Source organism: Arvicanthis niloticus, chromosome 1 (genome assembly GCF_011762505.2).
Source record: "Arvicanthis niloticus isolate mArvNil1 chromosome 1, mArvNil1.pat.X, whole genome shotgun sequence".
Lineage (NCBI taxonomy): Eukaryota > Metazoa > Chordata > Mammalia > Rodentia > Muridae > Arvicanthis > Arvicanthis niloticus.
The window spans coordinates 35,364,058-35,386,348 of NC_047658.1; the positions used below are offsets into that span (position 1 = coordinate 35,364,058).

Genomic DNA, 22,291 nt, shown 5'->3' on the forward strand with positions numbered 1-22,291 from the left:
GTTATATACATGGGTTTAAATATAACTGAAAATATCTTTAAGGCAAAGGATGCAATCAATGGGACAACAAGACAGCACAAGCATCATTCCACAGCTAAGAGAAGAGCAATAAAAATATAGAAAATAACTCTAAATAACTAGGTATCAAAACAAACAAAACCAAACCAAATTGAATTAAAACAGGAGGCAGAGAACTAGACAGAGAATTTTAAAGAGAGTAAACTGAAATTCCTGTGAATCACTTAAAGAAAATTTCAATATCTTTAGCAATTGGGGAAAGACAACCCAAGACTTCTTTGATATTTCATTCTATAAATGTCAGAGTTGCTAAGATCAACAATACAAATGACAACTCCTGCAGGCAAGGATGGGAAACAAAGGAAACATGCCTCCATTGCTGATGAGAATGTAAACTTAGAGAGCAACCATAGAAATCAATATGGCAACCTCCCAGAAAATTTGGAAAAGATCTACCAACAAACCCAGCTATACCATCTTTGTGCATATAACCAAAATATACTTTATCCTACCACAAGAATACTTGCTCCAATATGTTCTTTGTAGTTTTCATGAAAATATCCAGAAACTTCAAGTAACCTAGATGTACTTCAATTCAAGAATGAATAAAGAAAATGTGCTATATTTATACAATGTAGTATGACTCAGCTCTTCAAAAGAAAATGACATAATAAAATTTGCTGTCAAATGAATGGAGTTAGTAAGAGTCTTTCTGAGTGAGATAAATATAAATATGGTAAGTATTCACTTAAAAGTGGTCATTAACTGATAATTGGATGATTAAAAACTACAATGTAGAGATGCAGATGCAAAAAGTCTGAGAGAAGGTCTGTTTGAGGGAGCCTGGGTCTTCCTAGCAGGATGAAATGGAACAGATCCCTTTTGTTGATGGTGGCAAAGGAAGACAGTAGAGGAGGTGATTTGCTGTGGGTTATGGAGATATAGTGTGTGTGTGTGTGTGTGTGTGTGTGTGTGTGTGTAGTGAAGCAGCTGGACTTATAGCATATTTGGTGAGCAATGTTTAAACATAGTGCACTAGAAATCTCCTTGAATCTGAGAAGATGATTCTAGTAAAGACTTCTTGTAATGTAGTCTAAAGAGGCTGCTCTTGCCCTCTCTGGTAATCAAGAAAGGGGTATGAGTGGGTTATATTTGGCTGAGGTTTTGGCTGAGCAGGTCCCTTGAAAGGGTCTAAGCTACCCAGACTGATGGTAGGACAGAACTTCATCATCTTAAATCTGAAAGTAGTGTTCCATTTCTGATGATAACTTCCACTCGGATTATGAATAGAGGGAGGTCTAGCTAGTGTGAGCTACAAGCCTCCACCCATGTATTCTAGTCTGTTTGGAATGAAAAGTATTGTGCAGAATATGTAAATGCAAACCTAGACATTATGCCAGTCACAATAATGCCCTCCAACTACACTCTGTCTTGCCTGTAAAATGGGCTTGGTCAATGGTGGTCCATAACAAGTTGAAGTGACCAATCAATGTCTGATCTGACTGAGACCCACTGTGCAAGTCCATGCCCAAACTACTTTGATTGCCAGAATCTGGGAAAGGATATCCCAGAGAGACCTAGTATATCCAAAATACTACTGGTCTTTAAAAATTAAGGAAATGATTTCTAAATGATATGCTGTTATACTGATAGAATGGTGTCCTATAAAGGCATAATCATACAGGATTTCTCTAGCAGTAGATAGGGGTAGTGTGGGCACCCACAGCCAAACATTCAGAGAGTCTAAATTGGACATTTCCATCAGGTCCCTCCCTGAAGAAGAGAGGAAGGAAGAATGTAAGCTACACAGGGGGTTAGAATACACCAGAAAAACTTTTTCTACAATTTGAAATTGGCAGGACTCACATAGTCTCACAGAAAATGAAGCATCAGGCAATTGGCATGCATTGATCTGCATCAGGAACTCTGCATATATTTTGTCGTTGTTAGCTTGGTGTTTCTGTTGGACTCTTAACAGTGGGAGCACTTATATTTCTATCTTTTTTTGCCTGGTCTTGAGACTCTTTTCCTCCTATTGTGTCCTCTTTGATAATATTGATCTACCATAGCAAAATAAAATAAGCATACTTCTAAAACATGACATAGCATCATTTAACTTCTAGTCATTGTTGCAAAACTTAGAGCCACTGGAAAAAATACATAGTGTGATGGTTTGGCCCATATGCTTGTCCCAGACAGTAGCATTTCTGGAGGTTTGGCCTTGTAAAATGTATGTCACTGTGGGAGAGGGCTTTTAGATCCTTTCCTTACAGGCTACAGAAGAACCAGTATTATTCTGTTTGCCTTCAGAACAAGATGTAGAAGTCTCAGCTTCTCTTGTGCCATGTCTACCTGGAAACTGCCATGCTCCTGCCTTGATGTTAATGGATTTAATCCATGAACCTGTAAGCCAGCCCCAATTAAATGTTGTCCTTCATAAGAGCTGTCTCGTGATGTGTCTTCACAGCAATGGAATCTTAATTAAGATGTATAGCTTCTATATTTTTAATAAAATTGAAAAGTACAAAAATGAGATAATACAGTAATATTTAATATTCAAAAGAAATATCCAGAAGATAATATTATTTTCATTTTTTTCTAGAATGATGAGAAAAAATATAGTTCAACAGAGAGGTAGTTTATTATTTCTGATACCAGTGTTATGGATGCTTTTAATTTTTTTATGGTTGACAATTTTTTTCTTTTTTCTTTATTATTTTATATTTTATTTACATTTCAGATGATCCCTCCGAAGACATCCTAGAGTGTCCACTGAACCCAGAGCAGTAGGTGAGAATACCCACATACTACCCTATGCCCATATCTGGGTGCAGGGAGCACTCAGATCCCAGCAGACACCCAAACCCCTCCCCTGCAGAATAGCACTCCCCTTCCTTCCCTCTCCCGGATCTGAGGCCTGACTCAGACCCCCACCTGGTCTGCTCCTGTGTGGACACCAGATCCCCCTGAGACATCCTAGAGGGTCCACTGAACCCAGAGTGGCAGAGGTACCACTGAACTCAGAGCAGCAGAGGAATAACTGAACTCAGAGCAACAGACAACATATCACAAGATATCCTAGAGGAGCCAGTGCACTCAAAGCAGTGGACACCTTATCATGAGACATCCTAGAGGAGACACTGCACTCAGAGCAACAGACACCTTATCCTGAGACATCCTAGAGGAGACACTGCACCCAGAACAGTGGACACCTAGCTGCTCTGCTACCATGGAGACACCATATCCTGAGACATCCTAGAGGAACCACTGTACTCAGAGCAGCTGAGGCTAAGGATTAAAAGATCACAGAGACATCTGGACCCTGAGGAGATCAGACACAAGCAAGATAACTGGAAATGGCTGCAGCCAGTTTCAATGAGTGCAGGTAGCACTAGAGTTAACCAGATGGAGAAAGGAAACCGCAAGAGTATAAGCAACAGAATCCAAAGTTACATGGTATCATCAGAACCAAGTTCCCCCATCATAGCAAGCCCTGAACACCCCATCACACCAGAAAAGCAGGCTTCAGAATTAAAATCACTTCTTATGATGATAATAGAGGACTTTAAGAAGGACATAAATAACACTCTCAAAGAATTTAAGGAGAATACAGGTAGACAAGTAGAAGCCCTTAAAGAGGAAACACAAAAATCCTTTAAAGAATTGCAAGAAAACACAACCAAATAGGTGAAGGAATTAAATAAAACCATCCAAGATCTAAAAATGGAAGTAGAAACAATAAAGATATCAGAAAGGGAGACTACCCTGGAGATAGAAAACCTAGGAAAAAGATCAGGAGTCATAGACACAAGTATAACCAACAGAATACAAGAGATAGAAGAGAGAACCTTATGTGCAGAAGATACCATGGAAAACATTGACACAACTGTCAAAGAAAATACAAAATACAAAAGGCTACTAACCCAAAACATCCAGGAAATTCAAGACAAAATGAGAAGGCCAAACCTAAGGATAATAGGTATAGATGAGGGGGAAGACTCCCAATTTAAAAGAACAGTAAATATCTTCAACAAAATTATAGAGAAAAACTTCCCTAACCTACAGAAAGAGATGCCCATAAATATACAAGAAGCCTACAGAACTCCAAATAGTTTAGACCAGAAAAGAAATACCTCCTGCCACATAATAATCAAAACATCAAATGTACAAAACAAAGAAAAAATACTAAAAGCAGTAAGGGAAAAAGGTAAAGTAATATACAAAGTCAGACCTATAAGAATTACACCAGACTTCTCACCAGAGACTGCAAAAGCCAGAAGAGCCTGGACTGATATCATACAGACCCTAAGAGAACACAAATGCCAGCCCAGACTATTATGCCCAGCAAAACTCTCAATCAATATTGATGGAGAAACCAAAATATTCCATGACAAAACCAAACCTACACAATATCTTACCACTAATCCAGCACTTCAAAGGATAATTGGAGGAAACTCCAACACAAGGAGGGAAACTACAACCTAGAAAAAGCAAGAAAGTAATCTTCCAACAACCCTAAAAGAAGAAAGCTACACAAACGTAACTCCACCACCAATAACAAAAATAACAGGAAGCAACAATCATTTTTCCTTAATATCTCTTAATATTAATGGACTCAATTCTCCAATAAAAAGACATAGACTGGATACATAAACAGGACCCAGCATTTTGCTGCATACAGGAAACACACCTCTGTGGAAAAGACAGACACTACCTCAGAGCAAAAGGTTGGAAAACAATCTTCAAAGCAAATGGCCCCAAGAAACAAGCTGGAGTAGCGATTCTAATATCAAATAAAATCAATTTTCAACCAAAAGTAATCAAAAAAGATAAGGAAGGACACTTCATATTCATCAAAGGAAAAATGTTCCAAGAGGAACTCTCAATTCTGAACATCTATGCTCCAAATGCAAGGGCACCCACATACATAAAAGAAACTTTACTAAAGCTTGAAGCATACATTGAACCTCACACAATAATAGTGGTGGATTTCAACACCCCATTGTTAGCAATGAACAGATCATGAAAACAAAAACTAAACTGAGACACAATGAAACTAACAGAAGTTATGAAACAAACGGACTTAATTGATATATATATATATATATATATATATATATATATATATATATATATTTCACCCTAAAACAACAACAAAAAAAACATATACCTTTTTCTCAGAACTTCATAGTACCTTCTCCAAAATAGACCACATAATTGATCACAAAAGAGGCCTCAACAAATACAAAAAGATTGAAATAATCCTTTGTACTCTATCAGATCACCATGGACTAAGACTCGTCTCAACATGGACAAAAACAACGGAAAGCCCACATACACGTGCAAACTGAACAATGCTCTACTCAATGATGACTTGATCAAGGAAGAAATGAAGAAAGAAATAAGAGACTTTTTAGAATTTAATGAAAATGAGGACACATCATACCAAAACTTGTGGGACTCCATGAAAGCAGTACTAAGAAGAAAACTTATAGCTCTAAGTGCCCACAAAAAGAAACTGGAAAGGGCATACACTAACAACTTGACAGCAAATCTGAAATCTTTAGAACAAAAAGAAGCAAATATACCCAAGAGGAGTAGATGGCAGGAAATAATCAAACTCAGGGCTGAAATCAACCAAGTTGAAACAGAAAGAACTATACAAAATATCAGCAAAACCAGGAGTTGGTTCTTTGAGAAAATTAACAAGGTAGACAAACTCTTAGCCAGACAAACCAAAGGGCAGAGAGACAGTACTCAAATTAATAAAATCAGAACTGAAAAGGGAGACATAACAACAGAAACAGACGAAATTTTAAAAAAATCATCAGATCCTACTACAAAGTTCTATACTCAACAAAATTGGAAAATCTGGATGAAATGGACAATTTTCTAGACAGATAGCAAGTACCAAAATGAAATCAGGAGCAGATAAACCATCTAAACAAACCCATAAACCCTAAAGAAATAGAAGCAGTCATTAAAAATCTCCCCACCAAAAAAAGTCTGGGACCAAGTGGTTTTAGTGCAGAATTCTATCAGACGTTTAAGGAAGACCTAATACCAATTCTCTTTAAACTATTCCACAGAATAGAAACAGAAGGAACACTACCCAATTCGTTCTATGAAGCTACAATTACACTCATACCTAAGCCTCACAAAGATCCAACAAAGAAAGAGAACTGCAAACCAATCTCTCTTAAGAATATTGATGCAAAAATACTCAATAAAATTCTCCCAAACCAAATCTAAGAACACATCAAAGCAATCGTTCATCATGATCAATTAGGCTTTATCCCAGAAATGCAGGGATGGCTCAATATTCAGAAATCCATCAATGTAATCCACTACATAAATAAACTCAAAGAAAAAAACCACATGGTCATCTCACTAGACGCTGAGAAAGCATTTGACAAAATTCAATATCCCTTCATGTTAAAAGTCTTGGAAAGATCAGAAATTCAAGGCCCATATCTAAACATAGCAAAAGCAATATACAGCAAGCCAGTAGTCAACATCAAACTAAATGGAGAGAAACTTGAAGCAATCTGACTATGATCAGGGACTAGACAAGGCTGCCCACTCTCACCCTACCTATTCAATATAGTACTGGAAGTCCTAGCCAGAACAAAAAGAAGTCAAAGAAATACAAATAGGAAAGGAAGAAGTCAAAATTTCATGATTTGCAGATGATATGATAGTATACTTAAGTGACACTAAAATTTCCACCAGAGAACTCCTAAACCTGATAAACAACTTCAGCAAAGTGGCTGGATATAAAATCAACTCAGATAAATCAGTAGCCACCCTCTACGTAAACAATAAACAGGCTGAGAAAGAAATTAGGAAAATGACACCCTTCATAATAGTCACAAAAAATATCAAATACCTTGGAGTGAATCTAGCCAAGCAAGTAAAATATCTGTATGACAAGAACTTCAAGTCTCTGAAGAAAGAAATAGCAGAAGATCTCAGAAGATGGAAAGATCTCCCATGCTCCTGGATTGGCAGGATTAATGTAGTGAAAATGGTCATCTTGCCAAAAGCAATCTACAGATTCAATGCAATCCCCATCAACATTCCAAATCAATTCTTCATAGAGACAGAAAGAGCAATTTGCAAATTCATTTGGAATAACAAAAAAAACAGGATAGCTAGAACTATTCTCAACAATAAAAGAACTTCTGGGGGAATCACTGTCTCTGACCTCAAACTGTACTACAGGGCAATAGTAATAAAAACTGCATGGTATTGGTACAGAGACAGGCAGGAAGATCAATGGAATAGAATTGAAGATCCAGAAATGAACCCACACACCTATGATCACTCGATCTTTGACAAAGGAGCTAAAACCATCCAGTGGAAATTGTACAGCATTTTCAGCAAACAGTTCTGGTTCAACTGGAGGTCAACTTGTAGAAGGATGCAAATCAATCCATTCTTTTCTCCTTGTACAAAGCTCGAGTCCAATTTGATAAAAGACCTTCACATAAAACCAGATACACTGAAACTATTAGAAGAGAAGGTGGGGAAGACACTCGAATACCTGGGCACAGGGGAAAAGTTCCTGAACAGAACACCAATGGCTTATGCTCTAAGATCAAGAATCGACAAATGGGACCTCATCAAATTGCAAAGCTTCTGTAAGGCAAAGGACATTGTCAATAAGACAAAAAGGCAACCAACAGATTGGGAAAATATCTTTACCAATACTACATCTTATAGAGGGCTAATATCCAAGATATACAGAAAACTCAAAAAAAAATATACTCCAGACAACCAAATAACCCTATCAAAAATGGGGTACAGAGCTAAACAAAGAATTCTCAATGAAAGAAACTCGAATGGCCAAGAAGCACCTTAAGAAATGCTCAACATCCTTAGTCATCAGGGAAATGCAAATCAAAACTACCCTGAGATACCACCTCACACCAGTCAGAGTGGCTAAGATCAAATACTGAGGTGATAGTAGATGCTGGCGAGGATGCGGACAAAGAGGAACACTCCTCCATTGTTGGTAGGGTTGCAAGCTGGTACAACCACTCTGGAAATCAGTCTGGTGATTCCTCAGAAAACTGGACATAGCATTACCTGAAGATTCAGCTAAACCACTCCTGGGCATATACCCAGAAAATGCTCCAACATATAACAAGGACATATGCTCTACTATGTTCATAGCAGCCTTATTTATAAAAGCCAGAAGCTGGAAAGAACCCAGATGTCCCTCAACAGAGGCATGGATACATAAAATGTGGTACATTTACACAATGGAGTATTACTCAGCTATTAAAAATAATGAATTCAAAAAATTCTTCGGTAAATGGATGGAACTAGAAATTATCATCCTGAGTGAGTTAACCCAATCACAAGAGAACACATATGGTATTACCTCACTAAGTGGATGTAGCCCAAAAGCTTGGAATAGCCAAGACTCAACTCACAGACCACATGAAGCACGTAAAGAAGGAAGTCCAAGTGGGGATGCCTTAGTCCTACTTAGAAGGAGTAACAAAAATACTCAAGGGAGCAAATATGGAAACAAAACATGGGACAGAAACTGAAGGAGGAGCCATCTGGAGACCATTCTATCTGGGTATCCATCCCATATACAGTCACCTAAGCTAGACACTGATGTGGATGGCTGGAAGTGCATGCTGACAAGAGCCTGAAATAGCTGTCTCCTTAGAGGTCTGCCAGAGTCTGACACATTCAGTAGCAGATGCTCACAGCTAACTACTGATCTGATCAAGGGTTTCCCAATGGAGAAGTTAGAGAGAAGACTGGAGGAGCAAAAAGGGTTTGTGACCCCATGAGGAACGCAACAATACAAACCAACCAGAGCTCCCCAGGGTCTAAACCACCAGCCTGGGAGCTCATAGGGAGGGACCCATTACTCCAGCTGTGTATGTAGGGGAGGATGACCTTGTTGGGCATAGGTGGGAGAGGAGATTCTTGGCCCCATGAAGGATGAACACTGAGTGTGGGGGGGAATATGAGGTTGGGGAGGTGGGAGTGGGGAGGGGTAGGTGGGGGCACAGCCTCATAGAAGCATGAGGCGGGGGAATGGGATAGGAGGTTTCTGAGTGGTGGGGGTAAGTGGGGTAAGGGGATAAAATCTGAAATGTATATATAAGACCCAATTTTTAAAAAAAGAGAGAAAAAGGCTTAGGGGAGGAGTCGGAAGGGGAGGAGCCAGAGGAGCAAGTGGACAGGAGAGACAGAGGCGACTGAGGAGCTACTGAGGAGCTGGAGGTGGAAGGACAATGGAGAAGGAGAAGAACATGGCCTGGAAAAATCGCAAGTTGTAAGGGATCTCATAGCTGGGGAATAGAGTAGTACAGTGGTAAATCTGCCCAATCTAGGCCTCCAGTTTATATCCATAAATATTGAGTTGTGTTTTTCTTCACTGGACTTATTTGGGTCTGAGATTTACCACAACACAGAGCCAGAGTTCTTAAGTCCAAAGTCAAGTAAGAAGTCTAACAGTGAAACGAAACAGAGTCTCTGTCTAAGAATTTATCTACCTGGACTCTACCTGGTGCCCCAGTTGTTATGGACAATCACTATGGATATTGGTTGTCAATTAAGAGGATTCTATCCATTAAAAGGGTTCTTTTTCATTTAAAAACAACAAACAAACAAAAAAACAAAAAAGCAGAACAAAAACATGAGATATATACGTAGTTGAAATATTTGGACACAATTTTGTGACATAAATTGTGAAATGTTTACTAGAATGCCAGTGTTGACTATGTCATAATTTATGACACCAATATTATCTACCTCATATGCAATGATAGAATACAAAAATATATGGATTTAGGAGAATAGTTACTTATTTACATGGCTTTATATCTTATGATTCCCTCTGTGATATACATGTTATTACCTTCCAAGAATCAAATTCTGGTTCTTTCCCAGCATTCTTTGGCCATGTTTCTACTTGTTGCTGAAGTATCTCATGGAGGGAGTGGCCAATAGCATACACAGCATTGTCTAACTTATAACATGTATCACTCATGGACATGCCAAGTGGTGGCCTGAGTAACCATTTAAATACAGTTTTGGTTGGAGAATTCTTCAGGTTCTCACAATTTGATGGTGGCAAAAAACACTTAAAATGAGTCCACCATAGTTTAGCAAAAGAAATTTCATTACTATAGTTTGAAAGGTATCCTGTCTGCATAAATTGTTTAAAACCGGACATCTCAGAATGCTGGTGTGAAAAACTAAGTGCACCGGGTGTGGATTTAAGCAGGAAATTTCCAAGAACTGTGATCATATCAAATTGTGACATATTGACCCAGAGTCTCCAAATGTCTACAAAATACCACAGCATGAAGGTAGTCTACCCAGGAGAATCTTTGTCTCCATAAACTATCACAACTTTTGCTGATAACATCATGATTTGGTTATAATGCCATGAAACATTTTAAAGTATAACTTTGAATTTCCTACAATAGTATTTATAAATGATAAGCAGACAGGGTTCCTTAGCAATTCTCTTTTCAATTCAGAAAGGAATTGAAATCCATGGTTATGATCTATAATCATCACTCCCACCCAGTTCCATCTGAGGTGAACCATTAGCATCACCATGGCAAATGATAGAGATGTGTCCTTCGGTGATATCTGGTAGAGATAAGGAAATTGTTCATTGACACTCAGATGGAGATAAAAATTACCACAGCAAAGCTGAAAGACATGTATCATAAGCAAAATCGTGAAGAAGATGGAATGCACAGTGCTCAGTCTAAGATCTACTTGCTAGAATAAATTCTAGGAGTGTTACATGCTTATTCCTCACCTTATTTTTAATGGCATATCCAATTTCTTTTGATTAACTAAACAAGGACAGAAGACTAAATCTTCTGTTAGAACATTTTACATTACTGCTTTCTTGCTTGTCCTTTGTGATAAAGTTGTTGTGTTTGCCACAGAAAGTGTCTGAGTCTTAAGCTTGATAGATAAGAATAGACATAAATTCTCTGCTTTTACACTGTCTTGGTACTCAGAAAGTCAGACAAACTTGATAAAGTATTCTGTTAAAATTAACCCACACAGACTTACCTCTGGAGTTCTAGAGATGTACAAGAAAGGTCCAACTGTGGTAGATAATAACTACTTGGGTCCCGTGAGTACAATCAAATATCTTTTCTGATTTGTACAGTAGTAATTAGAAATAAGTTCCTTTGTTTTTACATACAAATAAGTTTCCTCATCCTGGTTCATTAGGTTGCATTCAATCTTAACTTGAAGAGAACTGTTGGGTAAAATATCTAGATTCCTATTGATTTCTTCCATGGCAAAATAAACAGAGAAAATCAAATGGATGGTCTCAGGTGTCACCCTGAAAACAGAGAACACTAATCATCAGGGATTTTGGCTTCTCATCATGGTAATTTAAATAAGATTTAATGTGGGTTAAACAATGTTTTCTCTTTTTACTGACCCATTGACATGAAGACACAGGTCCTTGTTATGGTGTATTAGTATCTGACACCTTTAGAAGAATGTAAGGATTTTTCACTTTGGGGTGTTGGGGTGGAGGGAAGTGTTTATTCAGATAAAAAAGTGCTAGCAAAAAAAGAGGAATTCAACACAAAAAATTCCACACTATGTACAGGTTTTAAGTGACAGGAAACACCCATATAATTTTCTCTAAGAACTTATGTTAACCAACATCTTACAAAGAAATCACACTTGAAAATATGTGAGCAACACAAAATGACCCTGAAGGGATAAAACCAAAACACAAAAGTTGTGTGAGTACATACGGGGGTTTCTATAAAGAATGGGTTAAGCAAAGAGGTCAAAATCATCAACATACACCACATCAAAAAGAACTAATTAAAAAGTTCATCACATTCAAAGTGGACAGATTCAGATAGTATCTTGGTTTTGGAGACTTGATTCAAACTGAAGAAAGATTTATTGATTGCTTTGATTCTTATTAGTACCTGGCATTCATGATGGAAAATTTATGGCTGAAACAATGTTTTACATCTTGGCTTGAATAAACATGAAAAATTATTTTAAACAATCAAGATTGCAATCACAGTGATACACTTACCAATAACTTAATTTTCCCTTTGAAAGCAGTGTATCAAAACAGTGTGATCATGAAGATGAATAATATACTGTAAAAGTATATTTGGGCCCCTTTACATACAATTTGCAATAAAGTTGCAAATGTAGAGAGAGTAAAAAATATATAATGAGATTCCATATCTTTCTTCTACCAGTCAAATACATGTTAGAGAGAATGATATAATATATGAGGAGAATCCATTTTCTTAGCCCCACAGAATTTTTTTAAGTATGTCATCATATGTGATGGAATATTTCAAATTTTGTTTTGTAAATGGCATACTGTATTGGCTCTTTCAACTCAGAAATATTTTTAAATAATAAGAAACTGGTTAAGTCAACAATCCACCAATGAATTGTATCATATGATAGTTATTATTTACACACTATTTGTAATAAACTACTTATTTATGGATTAAACCAAATGTATATACAACACAAGTTTACATTGAATTCCCTAACTTACTATAAAATAAATTTCTGGTGTTTTACACAACCTATGAACATAAATCTTAAGTTTATAACATGTCATCTTCATGTTTGCCATGGTGGATTAGGATATTGTTAGGCATCATCTGACAAATTGTGATCAGATTATATTTTACCTTATAATTCGTGTTTCTGTTACCTTAACAATGAAACTCAGGAAGACCTATGAAAGTGCATATACTGAAAATTCATGCAAATTCAGTTGTCAGAGTATTGGACATAAAACTTCTCATACTCTTAAAAGAGGAGAACACATCACTGAGACATATTGATTTATGAGGAAGGGAAATTTGAAAATGAATAAAATTAATTACAAGCACCCTCTCTTTGACATCTAGGGCAAGGCTTGCTTGTAATAAAGTCTAGGTTATCACAGGCTTATGGGAGACAGAACACATGTATTTCTGAAGATTTCCCTGTTCAAACTGCTCAGCTTCCTTTACATTCTTTCTTACATGTTTCTGCTCATTTGGACTTGTGGCTCATCTTCTCCATGCTACTGTTTTCCTATGAAATAATTGTTTTCCCTATCACACCAATGCGTAGTTCTACTGAAGTTTCCTATTCTTTCTGAGGTTTTTAAAATCTATTCCAAAGTAACAAACTTTCTCCTCTGTTTTGATTTCATCCCAAGATATTCATTTTGAAACTGAATGCCATCTTTATCTAAAAGTGTGAACTTTACTGTGCTAATCCTTACTGCATAAAATGTTCCTCTTGAAATACGTTTTTTTAATGTGAACATTTAAAATGTTCTCTTTATCACTTTCCAAGCATATTGCAAGAGAAACTGTCAGAGTTTTTTCACCTGAAGTCTCAAATACATCTGAAACCAAAAAAATGATAATGGGTTTTAATGGAAAAATATATAAATTAAAACATGTAAAGTGGACACATCCCCATAATATCCAAACTCATTTTATATAAAGTTCGGAAGAGGAAATTATATTTAAATGTTGAGTGACTTAATAGATGATAAATATGCCATAAAATTGATACATGAAAAATTGAAATCAACAAATGACCTTCAGTCTGGGGAATGGACAGATTCGAAACCATAGTGTTTCTCTCTCAACTTTTAGCAGTACCACAGGAATCAGCATTTATTGTCGCACATGCAAAGGGAAATTGCAAGTCATAACTAGCATGGGCATCCTGTCTTCTAACAAATTAACAAATTATCTGCTGAGATACACAGATGATTCATAAGTTTCTATTTAAAGGTTTGAATAAATTCCTGACATCTTTAATACAACAAAAATGTGGCTGTAAACTTAAACAGAATTTAAGGAAAGGAAACATAAATTTCTCATTTTGAATAAACATAGTATTTCCAGTCCTGATTTCAGACCACAACCAATTTGAAATTATGACATATAGATTGTTTGAGCAAAGTATCTGTGTCTTCACAATACATGTATCTAAAAGTCAGGGCAGATATACCAATGTCCTATGAGCAGGATTTGTGCATTCATGCTGATGGAAGGAACACTAGCAGACCAATCAAAGTCTATTATAGCCTCTATTAAATAAGCCAAAGGCAATCTTTGTCACTATTTTTCTCAGTGACATCACATGACACCATAAAATGGAAATTGACATATTAAGGTAATCTTTCTAGGGACAAGGTAAATAATATGGGTCATTCATTCATTATCATTTCATAACATGAAAACTTTGACTCAAAGTGACAAATAACAAGCTACCCTATAAGCATGCTAGAATTAGAAAAATAAGGAGCAGCAAAACATGAAGTAAATTTTGGTTATGTCCTAGGGTAAGACAGTCAGAAGGCAAACAAAATCATGGTCTACTCCTGAGCAACCCTAGAATGCTTTATCTCACATGATAAACTAAAATATATAAACAAAAAATGCACTTACTGCTTGTCTAGATTCCCACTGAAATAATCATTCTTCACAAAGCTGTGCTTTGTGTATGTGGCAAAGAAACAATCAACATCTTTATCACCTAGAATATCCTTTGTATCTTTTATTCTCCAAAAGCACCTGGGGCCACTCAAATGTGAAAAGATAAATGAAAGCTTCAGAACCAAGAAGAAAAACAACAAAGAGACCTTCTTTGTTATGTCACCAAGAAAGGCGCCTGAGTAAAAACCAGCATGACATGCCAGGCAGGCAGAATCTCATGTATAAGTTTTGAATGAACATATCCAGGTGTCAATTATTGCTGTAATTACTGCTAAGGAACATATCTACTTCAATCAGCACTTTCTTGTTCAGTTCACTGTTTGCCTCTGGATGATTGTTAAGCACTCTCTGGCCTGGGGTTCTGCATCTGAGATCTGATGTCCAGGTGACAAACAAAGGATCATAATTTTGGTCATGATTATCCTTCTTCTCCATGTCTCTTATATCCACATAAGTAAACATTAATGCACCAGACATGATTCCTCTTGGGCACATTTTCTAATAGGCCTAGTTCATTAAACCAGTTTTCTGATTAACCATTAAAATAGTTGTTTCTGATTACATCAGACAGTCCATATGAATTTTACAAGAAATTATGCCAATGACTTTAATTGAGTCCAATTAACCTTAGTAATAAACAAATCATTAATAACACGCAACACCTGTATGTGTCTCCAACACTTCTATATATTTATTTTATGAGGTTGCTTTCAGTATTTTTCTCTTTCCTCACATTTAAAAGTATAAATTGAATTACTTTTGGATCAAGGTCATGGAAGAATATGTAATTTGAAGTTAAAGTTATTCATAAGCTTAATTTGCAAAAGTTGATTACATGGGAAATCCAAAGCATACAAGTTTTTTTTTTATTGAATTGTTCTTTAGAGGTAAGGTTAAACAACAAGCTCGGTGCTCAAATTACCATTCTTAAGTGACCTCAAGATGTAAGAACCTTAATTGTGATCTGAATAAGAAATTTACTCTATTATAATGTAAGCGATATATTTATAATTGATGCATCGTTATAATGTACAAATGTCTTGGATTATCTTCAGTTTGAATTATCAATTAACATACATTTCTAAATATTCTTTGTTATTCCTCTTCTGTGGCAATTTCGTTTATGGAAGTTTTTATGATGGATATATGCAAATAATAGCATTATTATCAATAAGAGGAAGAAATACCCTCATCCTGGAAGATAGGAGAAAAGCTCAGTGTATGTATCTGGGCATATAACTAAGTGATCATGTTTATTATTAGTATCATGTGATAGAATGCATTCACAAATATGTGTGCTTTGTTGCCATTCAGTTGCTTTAGATATTTTCCCAAGCAGGTGTACTACATTGTACTTTAATGATGCAATAAAAATTACTGTCATATCATAGAACACTTAATATTTTTCTTTTTAGTTCTTTGATGTCTTTATTTTTTCAAAAGTTTTGGTTATTATCACTGCATACACTAATTGTATTCTTTCATTCACTATCTATCCAACTGTGGACCTTTATATTTTAAGCACTTCAAGAATACTTTTTTGGAAAAATTGTTTTGGGTTCGAGATCTTCCAATAAATTTGAGTCAAATTAAAAACGAATGGTTTCTCATTTTTACAAATCTTTGCTTTGTCCCCCAGAAGCTAAAAGTTGCATTCACCAGTGCCAATGATGGAATTGTGCATCTCCATCCGCTTCATGTTTTGACATAGTCTCTCTTTGACTTGCAAGGTTTATGTTTGCTGCACCCGTCCCTGCAAGTTCATATCTGCCCTGCTGTGTCCCAAAGATTGTTTTCTTTTAGTCATATACCACCCCCAGCAATTATATAAAATATGGTCAGAGTACTACAGTAATTTTTGTGCCCTGAGGAACAGGTTTATTAAAACATCCAGAGAAGTGTTAGAATTATGACAAATACACAAATATAATTTTCCTAATTATAATGACTATCATTTTAGATTTTAGAAGTAACACAAATCCATTGGTGTTTGGCATGACAGTCAAGCTGGCTCCTTACTCTTAAACTCTCAACTTCCTTCCAATAATTTGAATAGGATAAAAAGCATCAATCCATTGTTCCAAACACCTATTTAATCCTCTTGTATACTCAACACACTAGTAACATTTTTTTGCTAAACGATTAACAAAATTAGCTGTCTTAACTTCTTGTGTCAACGCAATTGCAGAAGCATGATGTTAGTAATTAATGTAATTAAAGCTGTTCCACCAGCAATAATCAAGCCCACTACCCTGTTGCTTCTGCTTAAAGCCAGACTCACTTCTTCCAGTGCTTACAAGCTTTTTTTCAGAATACAAAGGTCCTGTCATACTTAGGAAAATAAAACAAAACCTCATTGGTAGATCCCCCCCCCCCGCCAACACACACAGACATGGCAGGTTTCAACACACTAACATAATTAGAAACTGTAGAAGTATGGTGCTGCCAGAATGATTGTTGAGACATGCTGATGCTGGGACAAAGAATGATGCTGACCTGTGAGCCTGCTGAGTGCCCTGACAATGGTGACTGGGAAGCTGTTTTGGACATATGTTCCTGACCCACCTTTGCTTGCCTATATCCCAGATGTGACAAGCTGCCTTGCCTCAAGGTTTTAGACCTTGCAGGACAGAGAAACAAAAAGAGAATTTATAATGACTCTTCTATTTTTCTTAAATGTGTCCAGTTATTCAGACTCAGTCATGGACTGGTTTAGAAATCCATCCAGTATTGGAAATAACAGTCTTCATTTGGAAGGCTGTTTCTGGACATTTTCAGATGCATATTTGGAAGTTAGCTGCAGATCTTATGATGTTATGTTAGCAAGAGATAAAGTTGGGACAGGATCTGGATTTCAAACAAGTGTTAGTGCATGTGTTAAGGCTCTTTTAATTGTCAAGTTAGAGTTACTTTCGTTTCTTCTACAGAAATCATCATTTTTAATGGTGCAACAGCTTCTGTTCTAATTAATACCACCAGAGGGCCTCATGCATAGCATTTGCAAAAGTTCCTTCCTTTACCAGAAAAATTGAAAGAAACTGTTGTTTAGCTGATTGGCCACAAGAGGGCAGAAAAGGCTCAGTTTAGTATGTCACACAATTTTATTTATTTATTTTTATTTTTTTGTTTTTTATTTTTATTTAATCTTTTTTTTTACACTTCAGATTTTATCCCCCTACTGGTCCACCCTCTGACTGTTCCCCATTCCATATCTCTTCCACACCCCTCTGTCTCCACCTCCAACCTACCCCACCAGATCTCTAAAGTCCCTGAGACCTTCAGTCACCTGAGGATTATGTGTATCTTCTCTGACTGAACCAAGCCCCAGAAGTCCTCTGCTGTTTACGTGTTGGGGGCAGCAGCTGGTGTATGCTGCCAGGTTGATGATCCATTGTATGAGAGATCTCATGGGTCTATGTTAATTGAGACTGCTGGTCCTCCTACAGGGTCACCCTCCTCCTCAGCTTCTTTCAGCTTTTCCCTAATTCAGTTACAGTGGTCGGCAGCTTCTGACCATTAGTTGGGTGCAAATATCTGCATCTGACTCTTTCAGCTGCTTGTTGGGTCTTTTGGAGGTCAGTCACGATAGGTCCCTTTTTGTGAGCGCTCCATAGCCTCAGTAATAGTCAGTGTCAGGCCTTGGGGCCTTTCATTGAGCTGGATCCCACTTTGGGTCTGTCACTGGACCTTCTTTTCCTCAGGCTACTCTCCATTTCTGTCCCTACAGTTTTTCAGACAGAAACAATTATGGATGAGAGTTTTGACTGTGGGATGGCAACTGAATCCCTCAGTTGATACCCTGTCTTTCTGCTGGATGTGGGCTCTATAAGTTTCTTCTCTTCCCTGTAGGGCCTTTCATCTAAGGTCTTTCTCTTTTAGTCCTGAGAGTTTCTCATCTCCCAGGTCTCTGGAAAATTCTGTAGGGTCCCCTCACCTCCTACCTCCTGAGGTTGCCTGTTTCCATTCTTTCTGCTGACCCTCAGAACTTCAGTCCTTTCCCCCAACCCAATACAAGATCATGTTCCCCTCTTCCCCTCACCCTGTCCCATTTCCCACTCAGGCCTCTCACTCCCTCTCACCTTGTGATTGCTTTCTTCTCCCTCTTAAGTTGGACTGAGGTGTCCTCACTTGGGCTCTTCAGCTTGTTGACATTTTTGAGTTCTGTGGATGATATCTTGGGTATTCTGTAATTTTTTGAATGATAGCCACTTATTAGTGAGTACATAGCACACATGTTCTTTTGGGTCTGAGTTACCTCACTCAGGATGATATTTTATAGTTCTATCCATTTGTCTGCAAAACTCAGGATGTCCTCATTTGTAATAGCTGAGTAGTATTTTATTGTGTAAATGTACCATATTTTATGTATCCATGTTATTATGTTGTGAGATATCTGGTTTGTTTCAAGCTTCTGGCTATTGCAAACAAGGCTGCTATGAACATAGTGGAACATGAGCCCCTGTGACTATGTGGGGAGTCTTTGGGGTATATTCCCAAGAATGGAATTGCTGGATCTTAAGGTAGATCTATTTCCATTTTTCTGAGGAACCTTCAGATTGATTTCCAGAGTGGTTGTACCAGTTTGCAATCGCACCAGCAATGGAGGAGTGTTCCTCTTTCTCCACATTCTCTCCAACATGTGTTGTCACCTGAGGTTCTGATCTTAGCTATTCTGATTGGTATAAGGTGGAATTTCATTGTTATTTTGATTTGCATTTCTCTGATCACTAATGACAATGAACATTTCTTTAGGTGCTTTTCATCCATTCGTTATTCCTCTCTTGGGAATTCTTGGTTTAGTTCTATAACCCATTTTTTGATTGGGTTGTTTGTTGTTTTTGGTGGTTAGCTTCTTGAGTTCTTTATATATTTTGGATATTAGCCCTTTATTGTATGTGGAGTTAGTGAAGATTTTATTCCCAATCTGTAGATTGCCAGTTTGTCTTATTGACTGTCTTTTGCCTTACAGAAGCTTCCCAGTTTCATGAGGTCCCATTTATCAATTGTTTTCTAAAATAAAACAACACTTTTATTAAAATACTTAATTACAGAAAAACAACTTGGAAAACAAAACTGAGAGGCAAAAAAAAAAAAAAAAAAACCCACCCAAACCTAATAACAAACAACCCAGGCTGTTTTAAAGATAAAGGGGGTACTGAATGGAACCAGAGTCCTTATAAGTGCTAGATAGTTGGGGTGAGGGAAACAGGGGACTTCAAAACTGCTTAGACTACTGGTGAATAGGTAGAAACCCTAGAAACCTCACAGATAATCACACAGCCAACAGTGGATAAGTGCCTATTCCCTTTGTGAGTCTGGGAGAGTTCTCACCATGAATTACAGCAAGGGTGGAGTGTGGGAGTAAGGGGCATCCCCTACACTCTTCCTTATGCAGGAGGGTGAGGGGCAATCTCTATTTCTTCCTCTGACTCTCCAGAAGAGGAAGAATCAAGGTTATCCAGGTCAGGTATCAAGGCACGCCAAAGGGCACCAGAGACAGAGCTTAAATCACCTAATGAAGATGAGGAGCCTCGTTCTGGTGATTTATTAAGTAAAGAAGGGGGACCTGAAACACAGGAGACATCCTCGTTGGAGGATGAGGAGGAAGAACTGGCACCTTCATTATACTGCCCAGGGAAAGGACAGTGCCTACCAGGAGGAGAAGGGGAAGAAGCCTGCATATGGACTGGGCGCCTTGGAGGAGAGCCTCTGGTTGCTAGCAAGGATCTCCTTGGAACTGCATGCCTAAAGGTGGAAAGTCTTGCTTGTGGCCGGCTGCTAGGGCCAGGTTCTGGCTCTTCCTCTCCCTCCAGCTCTGATTCTGGCTCTGATTCTGATTTCGGCTCCGATTCCAGCTCCAATTCTGGCTCTGGCTCGGATTCTGATTCGGGCCCCGGCTCCAGGTTCAGATCCATCTTTATTGTAAGGCTTCGTTGGTTGTCAGGGCCGAGACTGGATGCAATGCGTCTGCTTCTGCACTGTGTTTCACGGCTGCCTCTATCAGAACTGGACCCCGGGGTGTAGCTGTGAGGAGCAGGAACTCTTGGAGTGGCCTGAGGGTATAAATTCCAGAGGATGTTCTGGGCTTTGGGGCAAATTTTGGGGCTGACCACAGATGTACTGCTATGACCACCAGATGTTATGACTCGTCTCGTGAGCCGAGAACCCAGCCTTCAGGAGTCACACTGCCTTTGGGGTCAGGACCGCAGTGACAAAGTCCATCATCAGGAACCAGAAGAAGGTCCTGTTGACCCAGTTCCTGGCCAACAGGGGTGGAGTGGTCACACCCATCACATCTGGCCTTGGGTGCACAGCTGTGAGGACCAGAAACAGTCAGAATGGCTTGGCTCAGGGCCTCAGAGGCTGGAGTAGACACATAGGGTGGCACGGTGCTGCTCCTGAGGGTAGGCCCTAGGGATTCTAGGTTCCCCACTGAAAATTCAAAATGGTGGCTGCTGCCAGGCTGAGAGCTCAGAGAAGATGGTGGCCGAGGTGTACCCGGCAACTCTAGAGCTTCCGGAAGCTGAAGCCCACCTGCATTCGGTAGTTAGGTTTTGGTTGGGCTGCTTCCTCTTTCTACTGCTCTTTGTTTGAGCCAGGGCCGTCGCGCCTTTCCCGCCTTTCCCGCCTTCTGGGGTTTAGCCTACCTCTCTCTGGCTTCTCACCCTGGGCCTAAGACGTCCAAGTTCAATGTTTGGGCCATGGCTACCCTCAGGGTCGAAATGCTGATTCCCAGGCACAGAAAATACCACCAGCTGTTCACCAGTCATGGAGATGGCCTCGGGTGCTGCCATCGTTTCAACTCTGAGGCCCCGAGGTGCCTTGCCGGCCGCTGAGGTGCCACTGTGGCCTGGGAGAACTGAAGCAGCAGCGAGAGCTTTACCTCTGGACCGGTCAGTGTCTCTACCTGCCTTCAGCACCTTCTCTGGGGGTGAGTTTGTGGCCATGTTGGCTTAACGGTTTCTTACTGACTCGGAAAAAACGGCTTCTCGGTGGCTTCTCCGTGGCTTCGCACTGTGAAGTGGCTGCCTGAGACCTATCAATTTTTTTTAATTTATTTTTTATTGGGTATTTTATTTAGATTTCAGATGCCATCCCCTTTTCCTATTTCCCCTCCACAGAAAACCCTTATCCCATGCCCCCTTTTCCTTTTTTCTTTTATATAATTTTTTTAAAAAATATTAATCAAAGGCTTTATCAGTTTGGTAATGCTCAATCAGAAGTGTAACCCACTACCCAGCCTAAATATATCAACTATCTTTAACTGGTGGAGACACGTGAACATCTGCCTCCATGTCCCCTACGCCTCTCGATCTCTCTTTTTCTCTCTCATCACCTGGCTTCTCCTCTCCTTCTCCTCTCCTTACTCCTTCTCTTCCTCTCGGTACTCCTCCCACCTTAGCTCCTCCTATATATCACCCTTCCTGTTAAAATAAAACTTTTCTCTCAAAATACAATTAGAGCATAATTATACCAATTTGTGCCAGTGAGGTACAAGATAGTCCTAATACTCAGTCTATCAATTTGTTGACTAACCAGAACCTCTGTCATCTCTCCTAACTAAAACACTTAGTTATGATCCTGGCTTTTTTCTTGGCTTTAGAATGAATGTCAGCTGAAAACCATCCACTCAGATCTTTTCTCTCAAAGTAAATAGCCAGGATTGGCTATGAGACTATAAGTTTTCAACCACATCAGAAATCCAGAATGACTAAGCTAACTGAAATTATAGGAAGCACAAAGCATAGCTTCTAAAATTTAGC

General features: G+C 38.4%; 1 pseudogene; it reads right to left on the reverse strand.

Moving 5' to 3' along the window:
* Window positions 1-19,915: 19,915 nt before the first annotated feature.
* LOC143442928 (EZH inhibitory protein pseudogene) lies at window positions 19,916-21,475 on the reverse strand (annotated as a pseudogene).
* Window positions 21,476-22,291: the final 816 nt, after the last annotated feature.